General features: G+C 46.6%; 1 long non-coding RNA gene across 4 annotated transcripts in view; it reads left to right on the forward strand.

The window, feature by feature from the left end:
- Nucleotides 1–536: 536 nt before the first annotated feature.
- Nucleotides 537–19639, forward strand: part of LOC142403064 (uncharacterized) — a 37789-nt gene continuing 18686 nt past the window's right edge. For 3 of the 4 annotated variants that reach the window (XR_012773591.1, XR_012773592.1, XR_012773594.1), the window contains exons 1-6: nt 537–690; nt 2377–2555; nt 4320–4421; nt 13958–14870; nt 15539–15683; nt 15898–16023. This is a non-coding gene — a long non-coding RNA (uncharacterized LOC142403064). The remainder of the gene's footprint in view (nt 691–2376; nt 2556–4319; nt 4422–13957; nt 14871–15538; nt 15684–15897; nt 16024–19639) is intronic. The other variant, XR_012773593.1, reaches the window with a different exon arrangement.

The raw sequence follows: 19639 nt of genomic DNA on the forward strand, positions 1-19639 counted from the left end.
TGGCTGTGTCCCATCCCAGCTTCTTGTGTACCTGGCAGAGCAGGGGAAGCTGAAAAGTCCTTGACCAGTGTGAACATTACTTAGCAACAACTAAAACATCAGTGTGTTATCAACATTATTCTCATACTAAAATCCAAAACATAGCACTATACCACTACTAGAAGAAAATTAACTCTATCCCAGCCAAAACCAGGACAGCCTTGCATACTTGTAGTGTTTTGATTGCTGTGGTTGTTGAATCTTAAACCTAGAAATCCAAAAGATTTCTTGCAAAAGTTGTTTTTGTTTTGGTTTGGGTTTTTTTTTTTCCTTTACAGCAGTTGTTACTGTTCAAGTGTTAAGATCTATGTAAGTATATCATGAGATGTTTACCCTGGTTGGAGGAATTTGTTCTATGGTTTTTGTGTTATTTATATCATATAACTTAGTTTATATATAATCTTAAGCAATAGTTCCTAAATACTGACTGAGGAAAGCATTGGTGTTTTCACTTACTGTTATCATTACTTTTAATTTTGGTTGCCCTTCCTAGGAGATGAATGTGGGGAAAGAGAAAGAAGTGAATATGAAGGAATGGATTTTGTGGTATGCTGAGCAACAGTGTGATAAAGAGAAGAATGAGTCTGTGAAAGACAAAGAAAAGTTTGACCTTGTAAGATAATGTTTCATGGAAATCCTTAAAACAAACTGGTACGCCTGGCACATCTGCAACGTGGAAGCAAAAGAAAACAAAAGATTTATTCTCTACTTCCCATCAGCAGGTGCTGTCCAGCCACTTCCTGGGAAGTAGGGTTTCAGTACACGTAGTGATTGCTCCTGAAGACAAATGCCATAATAACAAATGCCCCCCTCTCCTCCTCCTTTCTCTTAGCTTTTATTGCTGAGCAGATGTCGTCATATGGTATGGAATATCCCTTTGGTCAGTTTGGGTCAGCTGTCCTGGCTATGTCCCCTCCCAAGCTCTTGCCCACACCCAGCCTACTGGCCTTTGGGGGGGTGAGGGAGGGGAATATTGGAGAGACAGCCTTGATGCTGTGGGAGCACTGCTCAGCAGTAGGCAAAACACTGGTGTGTTATCTACACCTTTCTAGCTACCAATACAAAGCATAGCACTGAGGGCTGCTATGGGGAAAATTAACTCCATCTCAGCCAGACCCAATACAGTCTCCACCCCTTATTCTATACCATTTGTGTCATGCTCAGCTCCCACATAATTTAATGCATGTATATATATTTTCTAGTGTTCCCATTGTATTTTAATTTGCATTCCCGAAATCCCTTCTCACCAACACTTACAACTTATACTACATACTTAAACCATCCTTATATCCAACATACAGATTTATACATTCTTATTAACTACTCTCCCCTGTCCTGTAATAGATAGATATTATTCTCCTATTCCATGGGCTTCTGCCACTCCCCCAAATGTTCATAAGAACAGGCTATGACTTGGGCCCCATCTGTCAAGATGGGTGCTCAGGACAGGAGAAGCAGCATGTTTAATTGTTGGGCGCCAACACCAGCTTGGTTTGGGTCATCATTGCCCTAATCCAGTTCCTTGTGAAGCTCACTCTTTGTCAGTTTAGGTCATTCCTGCTATGTTACTTCCTACAACATACAACTCGCATCACAGATTATTTTTTCCCCCAAGGTTAAATCTCCTTGAGGCACACACCGGGTCTCACCATCCTTCTGCGTTACCCACCAAGTACACCCAGGTCCTTGAGTGAAGACAATCCCATGAACGGGTTTGCCTTTTCCCATGGGAGGAGCAATCCACACCACCTTCCCCAGCTACTTCCCTATGTGTGCTACCGGGGACCTTATCTTCTCCCACAGTATGTAGGGGTTTTGTTTGAGCAGGACCAGGACAGTTAGCAGATCCTCTGGTGTTAACCAGCCAAGTGGCTGCTGCTAAATTTGTATCCCAGTGCTTCCATGCCCCATTGCCCAACACTCTCAACATAGTCTTTAACAGTCCATTATATCTCTCAATCTTTCCAGAGGCTTGTGGGTGATGGGGGTGTGATACACTCACTCAATGCCATGCTTCTTGGCCCAGGAGTTTATGAGGTTATTTCAGAAATGAGTCCCATTGACTCAATTTTTAATATCTTTTTTTTTAAGGGATTCCCTGTGCGGGTATCAAATTCATATGGAATCAAGAACAGGAGAAGCCACCAGACTACTATACTGTAGAACAGGTGTCCTGCTTTGGAAACTTCAAGATGATAGTGGTCTTTCAAGTATATCTCATGTTATTGTACATGAGGTTATCAGCTCTAACTGTTATGCAGAAACTATAGTTATTCTGGGCCTTGACTTGTAGACTAAGACTAACGCCTTACGATGGATATGTTTTTCTAATTCTAGGTACATGAAAGAAGTGCCCAGTCCGATTTCTTGCTAGTTATTCTGAAGGAGATATTGCATAAGTGTTCAGACCTGCATCTGAATTCAATGAATCACTGTCTACAGTAGCAGAAGTTTTCCAGCTATTTCTCACACTGTCCCATTTTTAAGGATCTCAGGGAGGGAGTTACCCTGTTGAGGTAGGTAAATGTTTCTTTGATTATACAAGATACTTTGTATGCACGTATACAGTGTTTGCCTAGTTAGTGTCTATAGGAAATATAGCTATATAACTTTTTTCTTACCAAAAATATATCTTAAATGTGTGTTTCAAGGACTTGTAGCTATTTTCCATTTTGAAAATATAAAATAGCTTCAGTGCTTTGAAGTACAGGGTTGTACTATTTTTTGATAGATTTATTATTGATTAAAATCAGTCCATCAGTGACACTTCGATTTTTTTTTTTTTTTTCTCTCTCTATTCAACCTAGGTAGTAAGGGAAGGAAAGCATTAAAGATTTCCCTTCCACCTCCCCATGCAACTCTGTCATTACACTCTTATGTATGTTTCTCATGTATGTTATATAGGCTATGGTAAAGGTAATGTTTGGGATCATGTGGAGAGGCCCATTAACAAACTCATAGCAGCTCTAAGTTTAGGCTCTCAAATATAATAAGAAAGATTAAGTTGAAATTTGCAAGATCTATTGCAACATTAAAAGGGAAGGGGGTTTCCTGTTCAGCTTTGTATGTAAGCTTTAAAGAACTGTGGTGGGTTGACCCTGGTGGGATGCCAGGTGCCCACCAAGCCGCTCTATCACTCCCCCTCCTCAGCTGGACAGGAGAGAGAAAATATAACAAAAAGCTCGTGGGTCGAGATAAGGACAGGGAGAGATCACTCACCAATTACCACCACGGGCAAAACAGACTGGACTTGGGGAAATTAATTTAGTTTATTGCTAATCAAATCAGAGTAGGATAATGAGAAATAAACCCCAAATCTTAAAACACCTTCCCCCCACTACTCCCTTCTTCCTGGGCTCAACTTCACTCCTGATTTCTCTACCTCCTCCCCCCTCAAGCAGCGCAGGGGGACAGGGAATGGGAGTTGTGGTCAGTTCATCGCACGTTGTCTCTGCTGCTCCTTTCTCCTCACGCTCTTCCCCTGTTCCAGTATGGGGTCCCTCTCATGGGAGACGGTCCTCCACAAACTTCTCCAACATGAGTCCTTCCCAGGGGCTGCAGTTCTTCACGAACTGCTCCAGAGTGGGTCCTTTCCACGGGGTGCAGTCCTTCAGGAACAGACTGCTCCAGCGTGGGTCCCCCGCAGGGTCACAGGTCCTGCAAGCAAACCTGCTCCAGCATGGGCTCCTCTCCCCACGGGGTCACAGGTCCTGCCAGGAGCCTGCTCCAGTGTGGGCTCTCCATGGGGTCACAGCCTCCTTCAGGCACATCCACCTGCTTTGGCGTGGGGTTCTCCATGGGCTGCAGGTGGATATCTGCTCCACTGTGGACCTCCATGGGCTGCAGGGGGACAGCCTGCCTCACCATAGTCTTCACCACGGGCTGTAGGGGAATCCAGGCTTTGGCGCCTGGAGCACCTCCTCCCTCTCCCTTCTTCACTGACCTTGGTGCCTGCAGAGGTATTTCTCTCACTTATTCTCGGTCCTCTCTCCCAGCTGCTGTTGCACAGCAGTTTTTCCCCCTTCTTAAATATGTAATCACAGAGGTGCTTCCACCACTGTTATTTGGCTCAGCCTTGGCCAGTGGCAGGTCCACCTTGGAGCTGGCTGGCACTGGCTCTATCAGACTTAGGGGAAGCTTCTAGCAGCGTCTCACAGAAGCCACCCCTGTAGCCCCCCCTGCTACCAAAACCTTGCCACGCAAACCCAATACAAGAACAAAAGGTTCTGATCAGTGTGTGATGTGCCTTGTATTTCTTTTGTGAATTTTCCATGTTGAAGATGTAATTGAAGCAACTGGCTGTGTTCTGGAGAAAGACTGAATGTTGTCAGAAGTTCTTGGAGGTGGAAGTAACAATAAATGTTATGAGCAAAGGAGGAGGTGTTACAAAGTGTGGTGGTTTAGCCCCAGCTGGCAGATAAGCACCACGCAGCTGCTCGCTCACTTCCCCCCCCCCCGGTGGGATGGGGGAGAGAATCGGAAGAGCAAAAGTAAGAAAACTCGTGGGTTGAGATAAGAACAGTTTAATAATTGGAACAAAATAATAGTAATAATAATAATGAATTATAATGAGAAGGAAAAAATGAGAGAGAGAGAGAGAGTAACAAAACCCAAGGGAGGGAAAAAAGGGGGGAAAAAAAAAAAATTATACAAGACAACCGCTCACCACCCGCCGACCGATGCCCAGCCAGTCCCCGAGCAGTGATCGCTACCCCCCGGCCAACTCCCCCCAGTTTATATACTGGGCATGACATCATATGGTATGGAATAGCCCTTTGGTCAGTTTGGATCAACTATCCTGGCTGTGCCCCCTCCCATTTCTTAGGCACCTGGCAGAGCATGGGGAGCTGAAGGGGGGGGGAAGTCCTTGACCAATGTAAACACCGCTTAGTGACAGCCAAAACATCAGTGTGTTATCAATATTATTCCCATACTAAAATCCAAAGCACAGCACTATACCAGCTACTAGGAAGAAAATTAACTCTATCCCAGCCAAAACCAGGACAGTATCCACCCCCTTATTCTATACCATTTACATCATGCCCAGGTTCTACCTTTTCTAATACAATTAATCACCACCACTTTTCCTGTCTCTTGATAGATATAGATATATATGTATATATATATACACACAGTTATCATTCCCTTGGTCTATGGGCCATCCTTCTGAAATGTTTATTAAGTTCATTTAGTCCATGGCTTTGGGCTCCATCCGTCATAATAGTCCTCCATGGCAGAAGAGATGGTGTGTGGTGTTGGATTGTTGCATGCTGAAGCCAGTTCTTTTTCCATCGCAGCTGCACTTTGCTTGGTTTCATCGAAATTCATTCTTCACTAATCTGGGTGATCCTTATTGAAATACCATTGATATGGTGTATAGTAACCATAAAAGTGATGACACACAGTATTATATAGCAGTTAACATCATACCATTTAGTTCATTGGCTATTCTCACCCAAAATCAAATCCCCTTGAGGTACACATCGGACTTCCCCATCCTTTCGCATTACCCACCAAGTGCACCCGGGTCCTTGAGCAAAAGCAATCCCACGAATGGGCTTGCCTTTGCCCAAGGCAGGAGTAACCCAGACTGCCTTCCCCAGCATGTTTTTTATGTGTACTACAGGGACCTTACCCCTTCTACAGTGTGTAAAAGTTTTGATTGGGCAGGGGCAGCTCGATTGACAGATCCTCTAGTGTTAACTAACCAGGTGGCCTTTGCTAAATGTGTAGCCCAATGTTTGAATGTCCCACCACCCATTGCTCTCAGTGTAGTTTTTAACAGTCCATTGTATCATTCAATTTTCCCAGAGGCTGGTGCATGATAGGGGATGTGATATACCCACTCAATGCCATGCTCTTTGGCCCAGGTGTCTATGAGGTTGTTTCAAAAATGTGTTCCATTGTCTGACTCAATTCTTTCTGGGGTGCCATGTCGCCATAGGACTTGTTTTTCAAGGCCCAAGATAGTGTTCCAGGCAGTGGCATGGGGCACAGGGTATGTTTCCAGCCATCCGGTGGTTGCTTCCACCATTGTAAGCACATAGCGCTTGCCTTGGTGGGTTTGTGGGAGCGTGATATAATCGATCTGCCAGGCCTCCCCATATTTATATTTCAGCCATCGTCCTCCATACCACAGAGGCTTTAACTGCTTGGCTTGTTTAATTGCAGCGCATGTTTCACATTCATGGATAACCTGTGCAGTAGGGTCCATGGTCAAGTCCACCCCTCGATCACAAGCCCATCTATATGTTGCATCTTTTCCTTGATGGCCTGAGGTGTCATGGGCCCACCTAGCTATGAATAATTCACCCTTATGTTGCCAGTCCAGATCCACCTGAGCCACTTCAATCTTAGCAGCCTGATCCACCTGCTGGTTGTTTTGATGTTCCTCAGTGGCCTGACTCTTGGGTACATGAGCATCTATGTGATGTACTTTTACAACAAGGTTCTCTACCCAGGCAGCAATATCTTGCCGCAATGCTGCAGCCCAAATGAGTTTGCCTCTGCGCTGCCAATTGTTCTGCTTCCATTGCTGTAACTACCCCCACAGGGCATTTGCCACCATCCATGAGTCAGCATAGAGATAGAGCACTGGCCACTTTTCTCATTCAGAAATGTCTAAAGCCAGCTGAATGGCTTTTACTTCTGGAAATTGGCTTGATTCACCTTCAGCATCTCCTTCAGCAGTTTCTACCACTTGTTGTATAGGACTCCATACAGCAGCCTTCCACCTCCGATGCTTTCCTACAATACGACAGGACCCATCAGTGAACAGGGCATATTGCTTCTCATTTTCTGGTAGTTTTTTGTACAGTGGGGCCTCCTCAGCACGCGTCACCTCCTCCTCTGGCGATATTCCGAAATCTTTGCCTTCTGGCCAGTCCATAATTACTTCCAAGATTCCTGGGCGATTGGGGTTTCCTATCCGAGCCTGTTGTGTGATCAGTGCAACCCACTTACTCCACGTAGCATCAGTTGCATGATGTGTAGAGGGGACCCTCCCTTTGAACATCCAGCCCAGCACCAGCAGTCGAAGTGCCAAGAGGAGTTGTGCTTCCGTACCAACCACTTCTGAAGCAGCTCGAACACCTTCATATGCTGCCAATATCTCTTTTTCAGTTGGAGTATAGCGGGCCTCGGATCATCTGTATCCCCGACTCCAAAACCCTAAGGGTCGACCTCGAGTCTCCCCTGGTGCTTTCTGCCAGAGGCTCCAGGTAGGGCCATTCTCCCCGGCTGTGGTGTAGAGCACATTGTTTACGTCTTGCCCTGCCCGGACTGGCCCAAGGGCTACTGCATGAACTATCTCCCATTTAATTTGTTCAAAGGCTTGTCGTTGCTCAGGGCCCCATTTGAAATCATTCTTCTTCCAGGTCACTTGGTAGAGAGGGCTTACGATCAGACTGTAATTTGGAATATGCATTCTCCAAAAACCCACAATGCCTAAGAAAGCTTGTGTTTCCTTTTTGCAAGTTGTTGGAGACATGGCTGTTATTTTGTTAATCACATCCATTGGGATCTGACGACGTCCATCTTGCCATTTTATTCCTAAAAACTGGATTTCCTGTGCAGGTCCCTTGACCTTACTTTGTTTTATGGCAGAACTGGCTTTCAGGAGGATCTGGACTATTTTCTTCCCTTTCTCAAAAACTTCCTCTGCTGTATTGCCCCACACGATAATGTCATCAATGTATTGCAGATGTTCTGGATCTTCAGCCTGTTCCAGTGCAGTCTGAATCAGTCCATGGCAAATGGTGGGGCTGTGTTTCCACCCCTGGGGCAGTCGATTCCAGGTGTACTGAACGCTCCTCCAAGTGAAAGCAAACTGTGGCCTGCACTCTGCTGCCAAAGGGATTGAAAAAAATGCATTAGCGATATCAGTTGTAGCATACCATTTGGCTGCTTTTGACTCGAGTTCGTATTGCAGTTCCAGCATGTTTGGCACGGCAGCACTCAGGGGCGACGTGACTTCATTCAGGCCACGATAGTCTACTGTCAGTCTCCACTCTCCATTAGACTTTCTCACTGGCCATATAGGACTGTTAAAAGGTGAACGAGTCTTACTGATCACTCCTTGGCTCTCCAGTCGACAAATCAGCTCATGGATGGGAATCAGGGAGTCTCGGTTGGTACGATATTGCCTCCGGTGCACCGTTGTGGTAGCGATTGGCACCTGTTGTTCTTCAACCCTCAGCAACCCCACAACAGAAGGGTCCTCTGAGAGACCGGGCAAGGTGGACAGCTGTTTAATTTCCTCCGTCTCCAAGGCAGCTCTACCAAAAGCCCACCAGTACCCTTTTGGGTCCTTGAAATACCCTCTCCTGAGGTAGTCTATGCCAAGGATGCACGGAGCCTCTGGGCCAGTCACAATGGGGTGCTTTTGCCATTCATTCCCAGTTAGGCTCACTTTGGCCTCCAGTACAGTCAGTTGTTGGGATTCCCCTGTCACTTCAGAAATACAGATGGGTTCTGCCCCTATATAGCTTGATGGCATTAGGGTACACTGTGCACCGGTGTCTACAAGAGCTTTATACTCCTGTGGGTCTGATGTGCCAGGCCATCAAATCCACACAGTCCATTAAACCCGGTTGTCCCTTTCCTCCTCCTGGCTGGAGGCAGGGCCCCCCTAATCCTGGTCATAATATTCATTACCCATTTCTTGTGTATATGAGTCAGGAATTTCTTCATTAAAATCAGGAGTAAGATCAGCCCTTCTACTCTGCCTGGGGAACTGTCCACTGGAAACCGGAGCAGTAATTTTCTTGGAAGAACCCCCTTTGGTGATTGTTTTTCCTTGCAACTCACGTACCCGTGCCTCTAGTGTTCACAGAATCACAGAATCATATAGGTTGGAAAAGACCTTTAAGATCATCGAGTCCAACCATAAACCTAACACTGCCAAAAAACCACCACTACACCATGTCTCTAAGTACCTCATCCAAACGTCCTTTAAATACCTCCAGGGATGGTGACTCAACCACTTCCCTGGGCAGTCTGTTCCAATGCTTGATAACCCTCTCGGTGAAGAAAAATTTCCTAATATCCAGTCTAAACCTCCCCTGGCGCAACTTGAGGCCATTTCCTCTTGTCCTATCACTTGTTACTTGGGAGAAGAGACCGACCCCCACCTCTCTACAACCTCCTTTCAGGTAGTTGTAGAGAGCAATGAGGTCTCCCCTCAGCCTCCTTTTCTCCAGGCTAAACAGTCCCAGCTCCCTCAGCCGCTCCTCATAAGACTTCTGCTCCAGACCCTTCACCAGCTTCGTTGCCCTTCTCTGTACACGCTCCAGTACCTCAATATCCCTCTTATAGTGGGGGGCCCAAAACTGAACACAGTATTCGAGGTGTGGCCTCACCAGTGCCGAGTACAGGGGCACAATCACTTCCCTAGTCCTGCTGGCCACGCTATTTTTGATACAGGCCAGGATGCCATTGGCCTTCTTGGCCGCCTGGGCACACTGCTGGCTCATATTCAGGCGGCTGTCAACCAACACCCCCAGGTCCTTCTCTGCCAGGCAGCTTTCCAGCCAGTCTTCCCCAAGCCTGTAGCGTTGCATGGGGTTGCTGTGGCCCAAGTGCAGGACCTTGCACTTGGCCTTGTTAAACCTCATACAGTTCACCCCAGCCCATCGATCCAGCCTGTCCAGGTCCCTCTGCAGAGCCTGCCTACCCTCCAGCAGATCAACACTCCCACACAACTTGGTGTCGTCTGCAAACTTACTGAGAGTGCACTCGATCCCTTCGTCCAGATCATTGATAAAGATGTTAAACAGAACTGGCCCCAACACCGAGCCCTGGGGAACACCGCTTGTGACCGGCCGCCAACCGGAGTAAACTCCATTCACCACCACTCTCTGGGCCCGGCCGTCCAGCCAGTTCTTTACCCAGCGAAGAGTACACCCGTCCAAGCCATGAGCAGCCAGTTTGTCCAGGAGAATGCTGGGAAACCGTGTCAAAGGCTTTACTGAAGTCTAGATAGACAACATCCACAGACTTCCCCTCATCCACTAGGCGGGTCACCTTATCATAGAAGGAGATCAGGTTGGTCAAGCAGGACCTGCCTTTCCTGAACCCATGCTGGCTGGGCCTGATCCCCTGGTTGTTCTCTACATGGCGTGTGATAGCACTCAGGATGATCTTCTCCATCAGCTTCCCCGGCACCGAGGTCAGGCTGACAGGCCTGTAGTTCCCCGGGTCCTCCTTCCGGCCCTTCTTGAAGATGGGTGTCACATTCGCTAATCTCCAGTCAGCAGGGACTTCCCCAGTTAGCCAGGACTGCTGGTAAATGATGGAAAGGGGCTTGGTGAGCACATCTGCCAGCTCCTTCAACACTCTCGGGTGGATCTCATCAGGCCCCATAGACTTGTGAGTGTCTAAGTGGTGCAGCAGGTCACTCACCATTTCCCCCTGGATAATGGGGGCTCCAGTCTGGTCCCCATCCCTATCTTCCAACTCCAGGGGCTGGGTACCCATAGAACATTCGGCCCTGCTAATAAAGACTGAGGCAAAGAAGGCATTAAGTACCTCAGCCTTTTCCTCATCCTTGGTCACTGTGTTTCCTCCCACATCTACTAGGGGCTGGAGATTCTCCTTAGCTCTCCTTTTTCTGCTAATGTATTTGAAGAAGTGTTTTTTGTTGTCTTTTATAGCAGCAGCCAGACTGAGCTCTAGCTCAGCTTTGGCCCTTCTAGTTTTCTCCCTGCATAGCCTCGCTACACCTTTGTAGTCCTCCTGAGTTGCCCGCCCCTTCTTCCAGAGGTCATAGACTCTCCTCTTTCTCCTCAGTTCGAGCCAGAGCTCTCTAGTCAGCCAGGCCGGTCTTCTTCCCCGCCGGCTCGTCTTTCGGCACCTGGGGACAGCCCGCTCTTGTGCCTTTAGGACTTCCTCCTTAAAGAATGTCCAGCCTTCCTGGACCCCTTTGCCCATAAGAGCTGCCTCCCAGGGGACTCTCTCGACCAGTCTCCTAAACAGGCTGAAGTCCGCCCTCCGGAAGTCTAAGGTGGCAGTTTTGCCGACCCCCCTCGCCGCTTCTCCACGTACCAAAAACTCTATCATTTCATGATCGCTCTGCCCAAGACAGCCTCCAACCATCACATCACTCACCAGTCCTTCTCTGTTCGTGAACAAGAGGTCCAGCGGGGCACCTTCCCTCGTTGGCTCACTCACCAGCTGCGTCAGGAAGTTATCTGCCACACGCTCCAGGAACCTCCTGGACTGTTTCCTCTCTGCTGTATTGTATTTCCAGCAGACATCTGGCAGGTTGAAGTCCCCCACAAGAAGAGGTAGGTTTTCCATCCCACTTCCTTATGTCCACTTCCTTATTCCATCCCACTTCCTTAGGTGTTGAGGTAGGTTTTCCATCCCACTTCCTTATGTCCTCTCCGTGGTCACGCAAGTAAAACCATAGGGTGCCCCGTGGTGTGCACCCTCTATATCCTCTCCCTTGAGCAGAGGAACGCTGACTCCTAATAGCTGAGAGACTGGTCCGTATAGGTAGGGAGTAGGACATATCCTCTTTGAACCGTTGGAACTCCTGGGACAGTTTCTCCACAGCTGAGACAAGGGAGGAAGAGATACTTTCTTCGTATTCTCGGAGGTTACTAGCAGCTTCATTCACTGTTGGACCGTCTCGACCTTTCCAGGTCAGTATTGCCAGTGAGTTGGCACACGATGGTGGTGCGTTTCGTACCAACTTCCGCCACATAGGTCTTGTGCACTGGACCTCATCTGGATCTGTGGGTGACCGCACGTCATCCAGGTCACCATAAATCACTTCCAGCATGGCTAATTCCCTCAGGTACTAGATACCTTTCCCCATGGTGGTCCATTTCCCGGAGCGGTATACAACATCTTCCTTGAAGGGATACCTTTCCTTTATAGCTGACAGGAGTCGCCTCCAGCGGCTGCGGGCTGGTTCCCCTTTTCCAATCGCTTTGTCAATGCCCCCTTCCCTAGAAATAGATCCCAGCTGCTTGGCTTCCTTACCCTCTAATTCCTGGCTACTGGCCCCACTATCCCAGCATCGGAGCAGCCAGGTGACAATGTGCTCCCGTGGACGACGGCTGAAATCTTTTCGCATATCTCGCAGGTCACTCAGGGATAGGGATCGGGCGGCTTCCATCTCATTTACGAGTTCTTCGTCTTCATCTTCCTCTCTCTGTGATGGCCTTGCTCCTTCATCTTCCCTTTCTAAACGAGCTGACTTTCGCTTCCAGGATTTCTTCTTGTGTATAGGGGCAACTGATACTGACACGGGTTCGTTCCCTGTTTGAACCGCAATGCTTGTAACAGAGTTGTCTGGAGCAGCTGCAGTCGCAGTGCCTGTCGCAGGGGGGGCTGGAACAACCGCAGTGCCTGTCGCAGGGGGAATTGGAACAGCCGCAGTGCCTGTCGCAGGGGGGGCTGGAGCAGCCACAGTGCCTGTCGCAGGGGGAATCGGAACAGCCGCAGTTCCTGTTGCAGGGGTAATCGGAGCAGCCGCAGTGCCTGTCGTTTTGTCACCAGATCCTTGAGGGTTCTGAATAGTGTTGAACAGGGCTCGGTAGGCATGGGCCAGACTCCAGCACATTGCAGTGATTTGTGTCTCCCTAGAATTGGCAGGGTGATGACATACTCTTTCCAAATATTCTCCTAATTTTTCAGGATTCTGCACTTGTTCAGGGGTGAAGTTCCAAAACACTGGAGGTGCCCACCGTCCTAGGCATTTGCCCATGCTATCCCACACACCCTGCCACTCATAACTATCCAGCCTTGGGGCAGATCTCTGGATGATATTCTTAAATTGCTTACTAATCTTGGACAAGATTGAAACAATATTCCCAAGCAATACCAATAGAAGTATCTTAACTACCCAAGGATGTTCAAGATACTGAAAAGTTACTGTAATGAAGGAGGAAGCATTGTAGAAGAAAGTAGTGAAGGTGCCATTCTGCATTTTCTCCATAAAAAACCTCTCAGAGGAAGAGGTATAATTGCGAATTGTCTCCATAAGATGATACCCGACATACAATAACAGTTTCAGTACAGCACTTAGATACCAAAAAGAACCCAGGGTCACTGTTTTAATAACAAATCTCACAGGCAAAACGTCACCAATTAAAGCAGAGCACAGCAAACTGCAAAAACCAACACCGATCTTTAACATGTACGGCAAAAAAATGAGCATGGTGCAGATCAGGTAAACCAATGCTAGGAACATATGGATCAATATCACATCCCACAACTACTAACAGATCTAAATTCCTTAATACGCTCTGGTTAATCTGTTATTATCTCAAACCCTTCGTGCCCCACGTTGGGCGCCAAAAAGGACTGTCGTGGTTTAGCCCCAGCCAGCAGCTAAGCACCACGCAGCCGCTCGCTCACTTCCCCCCCCCGGTGGGATGGGGGAGAGAATCGGAAGAGCAAAAATAAGAAAACTCGTGGGTTGAGATAATAACAGTTTAATAATTGGAACAAAATAATAGTAATAATAATAATGAATTATAATGAGAAGGAAAACAACGAGAGAGAGAGAGAGTAACAAAACCCAAGGGAGGGAAAAAAGGGGGAAAAAAAAAAATGATACAACCGCTCACCACCCGCCGACCGATGCCCAGCCAGTCCCCGAGCAGTGATCGCTGCCCCCTGGCCAACTCCCCCCAGTTTATATACTGGGCATGACATCATATGGTATGGAATAGCCCTTTGGTCAGTTTGGATCAACTATCCTGGCTGTGCCCCCTCCCATTTCTTGGGCACCTGGCAGAGCATGGGGAGCTGAAGGTGGGGGGGGAAGTCCTTGACCAATGTAAACACCGCTTAGCGACAGCCAAAACATCAGCGTGTTATCAATATTATTCTCATACTAAAATCCAAAGCACAGCACTGTATCAGCTACTAGGAAGAAAATTAACTCTATCCCAGCTGAAACCAGGACACAAAGTATCAGGTAAAATAGGCATTTCCAGTTTTCATTTGGAAACTAAGATTATTTTTTAAATTTATTTTATCATTTTAATTCCTTTTATTAAATGTTTTTGGATTGTTTAATATCAAATATTCTTTCAACAGTTGATGCAAGACAGACACAATGGCACTTCTACAGTGGAAACCAAATATTTATTGAAGCTGCACCCTTATATTTGTCCTTCCAACTCCTTATAGCTGCTTTGATTTTGCTATATTTGACATTGAGTTCTCTTGTACAAATTCCCAGTTCTAGATCAATAAGCAGCAGCAGGGGAAAAGCATTTAAGTTTTTGTTTTGGTGGTGTTTTTTTTTTTTTTTTATCCCAAAGAATTCTCTCATGTAGTGAACCTGAGAACAGAAGAGGCAAGGCTATATCCTTCTTAGACAAAAAACTCCCAAGATCCTCTGACTTGGCATGCCAAATGAGATGATTTACATGAAATTATTGTGTAGAGCTTTTTGGTTTAACAGGCTGTGGGAAATCCTGCAGTGACAGCTGTACGTGCTTTTGGATGAAAACTCTTGAAGGGAAGAGTATGAATGCTATCTGACTTCAGGCAACTTAGGCTGTTCATCTAGACCGTATGTATTTTGGGTAGATACCTGTCTGCTCTGACTTGCTCTCTCAAAGTCTCTACAGGACCATTTAGCTTGGTGTGATTAAACACTGGTGCATATGTTCAAAATATGCTCTTGTGCTGTGCTGATTTTTTTTTTTCCCTAGAGTGGTGGTTACCCCATACATCACAAGAGCATCCTTTAGTTGAAGCCTAAGTGCTCTCCTGAGTGCTCCTCCATCTCCTTGTGAGTGCATCCTCCTTCCTGTTGAGCCTCCAGTACAGAAGGATATGTGGTGGCAAGCTTCTTTAAGTGCTTTGTAAGCACTTAAATAATTAATTATTTCACTTAATTAATTATTTCATTGTTAATCAATAGTGCCACTTAACATAGAAGCCTTATGCTAAGTATGTATCTGTAAGATGTTTATAAAAATTTAAATGTCTGTATGTTCTGCTAACTCTCCCTTCCTCCCCCTTTCCTCCTGCCCCAAAACACTGCAGGAGTTGCCACCTAATTCACCCTTAACTTTCATTGCAACCATTAGTTGAGAAAGGGTGAGGTGAGGGAGAGAAGAAAGGGGAGACTGGTTTCTTATACCCCAAAATTTGAGATTTGAAATAATAGTAGCCACACTATTATCCCATTTTGAACTGATACCAATTGGATGCTGGATATGGACCTGTGAACTATTTTCATTTGTAAAACAGACTGTATAGTACTGCTTGCATAGGCTTTAATTTTTACTCTTTTTTTCTTTTTTTCTTTTAATCTGGGATGTCATTTACCAGTTATAGATACCTATACATAGGTTATGTAGGAGGCTGTGATTAACTCACACTGATTTTGGTGGGAAGTTAGTCAATTAAATGTCTCTTACCTCAATCTCTGTTTTAAGAAACCTAAAGTAAGTGAATGACAAATTGACCTTCTCTTTTTACCTTCTTCTAAAACAATGAGAACATGATTTTTCCTCTTCCTTTTTAGGAGTATGTCCCAATCCAGTCTGGATCTGGTATTGATTTGGCTCCTTACTATGTGCAGTATAGCAGTCATACACAGCAAGCGGTCTTCTATATGAACCCTTAAAAAATCAACCTTGAACTTATTTTGGAGTTGCTCGCATACTTAGGTACAGTCTACTTAAAAAGTTTATATACTTGGGGCTGTCCTTTGGGCTTATTCCCCAGTGCTTTCTCTACTGATAAGGATGCTTGACTTCATTCTTATACGAAATATAGTAAAAAGTATTTACCGCAGGGCTCGGAATTAGTTCCTGACCTCAAATGAGGCCATTTGCAAATGCATGTTTGTTTTAACTAGGTGTCTGTACTCTAACTTTCCAGATAGAAGTCCCCAGTTCAAGAACATTGAGGGTGCTGTGCTGGTCTTCTTACCAGGCCTTGCTCATATCCAATAGGTATCCTGTATGATCTCATTTCAACTAACAGAAGATTTACCTTGCGTGACAGGTAATGCAGATATTTTCTATGAAGTTAATTGATAGTTTAACTTGATGAATATGTTCATCTTGGTTTTTAAGGCCTGCTATTGTTGAAAAGGGAAGCTGAGAGTTATACCTCTGAGCTGTTCTTACTATGAATCTACTTTTATTATCTAAAAATGATACAAACAAAAATGACAGGTGCTTAGGAATGGTACAGTAATAACTTTTTTAATTTTTTTTTTTTATTTTACTTTTCAACAAACTTACTTAATCACAAAGTACTTGACTACTTTTCCACTTCTTAGGGTATGGGAGCTGCCATATCTGGGAAATAGCTTTCCATGGCTTACTGTTTACATGAAGTGACTTAATCCCTGAAAAGAAATCCAGAGACAGTAATCTACTAAGAGAAATGGCATAGGGTTGTAGTGACAGATAGTTTTGAAACTTATTTTATGGGTAACTAAAAGTTAGCAATGCAATGGCATAAAAACCCAACATTTGCAGTCAAATTCTAAAAATTCATAGATGGACTTATATGTCAAGGTCTAGAAGAGAAGGAAAGCACAAGTCTCTGGCTGTCTCATCTCTGAAGGCCTTTCTTACTCGGGCTGAAAGTTGCATGTGTTTATAGTTCTGTGCAAAGTTTCAGTAATGGTCCTTGTCTCAGAAGCACAATGTAAAGAACTCAGGTTCATTTGTTATTCAGGCATTTGTTTTCCAGAGCAACCACTACACGTACTGAGGCCCTACTTCCTAGGAAGTGGCTGGACATCGCCTGCTGATGGCAAGTAGAGAATAAAATCTTTTTGTTTTCCTTTGCTTCCATGTGCAGCTTTTGCTTTATTAAACTGCCTTTATCTTGACCCACAAGTTCTTCTCCATCTTATTTTCTCCCCTCCCTGTCCTGCTGAGGAGGGGAGTGATAGTGTGTCTTAGTGGGCACCTGGCAACCAGCCAAGGTCAACCCACCACAGTCCTTTTTGGCGCCCAATGTGGGGCCTGAGACAATGGCAGTTTTGAATTAAGCGTGCTGTAGTTATAGTAGTTAAGTGGCAAGCTTCTGTGTGGGAGTTTGCTGGCTGCACTGCTTATCGCTTTATTTTGCTGAGCTTGGGAACATGTTATACAAACAATGGCTATGTGCTTTACCCTGGCATTGATGGCCTTACTGTGCTGGAGGAGCTATCTTGTGGAGAGGATGAGGGAATACATCTCCTTCTTCCTACCCAGGATTGATGTGGGGTGGTTTTATTATGCAGGCTCCCGATGTCCTTGTTCACCCTTACGTGAGCTGTTTAATACTACTAATTAACACAGTTGGCATATAGTCAGGTTTATGGAATCTGGTGTCGTCCTGGTTGTAAGAGAAGACAACTTTTGGGTGAGGCGATACTGAAACGTGCCCTGAGGTGTCCGGTCCCTGGGTGGCAGGGTGTGTGGAAGGATTTGGGCAGGTGCCTAGGGCGGTTATCACCTCCCATAGCCTGGGACTTTACACCTGAACAGGCAAGTAACCCTGGCAAACTGACATGCCACCTGATAGAAGGATGCCTTGCCTACCCCAATGAAAACCAGCAGCTTCTGGCACTGTACTGGGGCTTGGCCTGTGCCTACCGAGCCACAGTTCAGTACTATCAGAGGACTGTGGTTAAGGCAGGGACCCAAACCAGCTCTGAGAATGCCTTGACTGAGACCATGGTGCAAACTACATCTGAGAACATGATAGTAGAGATAGGGATCCAAACTGCATCTGGGGACACCATGGTTGAGATAGGGACCCAAACAACAACTACAGTAACTGCCCCAGTAGTGAAAAAGAAACAGTGGACAAGGAGATCGATGGGTCCGTACCATCGATTAGTAAGGGAGGAGGAGGAAGGGTTTGATCAAGAAGCCGGTCCTTCAGCAAAGAAATGGGAGGAAGGAGTGAGAGAAATCAGACAGGAAGCGGAAACTACCTGGTCCATGACCTCGTCAGAACTTCGAGACATGCAGAAAGACTACAGCCGCCAGCGAGGTGAGCAGATTGCTGCCTGGCTGCTCCGATGCTGGCACAGTGGGGCCAACAGTCAGCAATTGGAAGGTAAGGCAGCCCAATAGCTGGGATCCCTTGCTAGAAACCAGGGAATTGACAGAGGAATTGGCAAAGAGGCAGCAATTTGCAGTCTCTGGAGACAGCTCCTTTCAAGTGTGAGGGCAGGGTATCCATTCAAGGAAGATGTTATGAACTCCCCAGGAAAGTGGACTACCGCAGACGAAGGCATCCAGTACCTGAGAGAGAATTAGTGGTGCTGGAAGTCATCTACAGTGACCTAGACAATGATGAGGTCTCCAAAGATCCAGATTACATCCTGTGCACACGGGCCATGTGGAGGAAGGTGATTCAAAGTGCCCCAACATCATATTCTAACAGGTTGGCCACAATGTGTTGCCCGGATACACCAACTGTGGAGAGAACATGTTCTTGGCTCCAAAACTTCGAAGAAAATCTCTGTCCCTCCTTATCCCTACGGGCCAGTGCCTTGGCTGTCAGGGGTGCCCTAAGAAGTCAGTCCCCTCCTGCCCCAGTCAGAGGGAAAAGGGAGCCCGAGGTGCGTGCCATGTGGTGCGCTCTGGTTCTTCCTGCGTGACCAGAGGGAGGACATGAGGAAGTGGGATGGTGAGCCCACCTTTAAGCTGGAAGCCTGTGTATGCGAACTGAGAGGGAAGACAGCTGTTAAGAAGGGGCCACCCAAGAAGGCTGTCAGCTTAGTTGCTGTAGAGACACAAGAAAGCAATCAGCCATCTCCCAGACATAGAAGAAGGACTGAGATCACCTCCCTTGATCCTGGTGAGGGGACTTCTGGTCTGGCACTGCAAGGGTCAGACAGTGAATACTCTGACCAGGAACAGGAATAGAGGGTCCCTGCCTTTGGCCAGGAGGAGGAAAGGGATGACCGGGTATACTGGACTGTGTGGATTCGATGGCCTGGCACATCAGGCCCACAGGAGTATAAGGCTTTGGTAGACACTGGTGCACAGTGTACGCTGGTGCCATCAGGGTATAGGGTCACAGAACCCATCTGGATCTCTGGAGTGACAGGGGGATGCCAAGAATTGTCTGTATTGGAGGCTGAGGTGAGCTTAACAGGGGACAAGTGGCAAAAGCACCCCATTGTGACCGGCCCAGAGGCCCCTTGTATCCTTGACATAGACTACCTCAGGAGAGGGTATTTCAAGGACCCAAAGGGGTACCGATGGGCTTTTGGTGTAGCCACCGTGAACACAGAGAAGATCAAAGAGTTATCTACCCTGCCTGACCTCTCAGAAGATCCATTCGCTGTGGGATTGTTGCGAGTTGAAGAACAGCAGGTGCTGACTGCTATCAGGACGGTGCACCGGTGGCAATATCGCACGAACCAAGACTCCCTGGCTCCCATCCATGAGCTGATTCACCAATTGGAGAGCCAAGGAGTGATCAGCAAGACTCACTCACCCTTTAATAGTCCTATATGGCCAGCACAAAAAGCCTGGAGAGTGGAAGTTAACAGTAGACTATTGTGGCCTGAACAAAGTCACACCATCACCGAGTGCTGCTGTACCAGACATGCTATAGCTCCAGTGTGAACTGGAGTCAAAGGTAGCCAAGTGGTATGCTG

This window comes from Mycteria americana (assembly GCF_035582795.1).
Source record: "Mycteria americana isolate JAX WOST 10 ecotype Jacksonville Zoo and Gardens chromosome W unlocalized genomic scaffold, USCA_MyAme_1.0 Scaffold_33, whole genome shotgun sequence".
Classification (NCBI taxonomy): Eukaryota; Metazoa; Chordata; class Aves; order Ciconiiformes; family Ciconiidae; genus Mycteria; species Mycteria americana.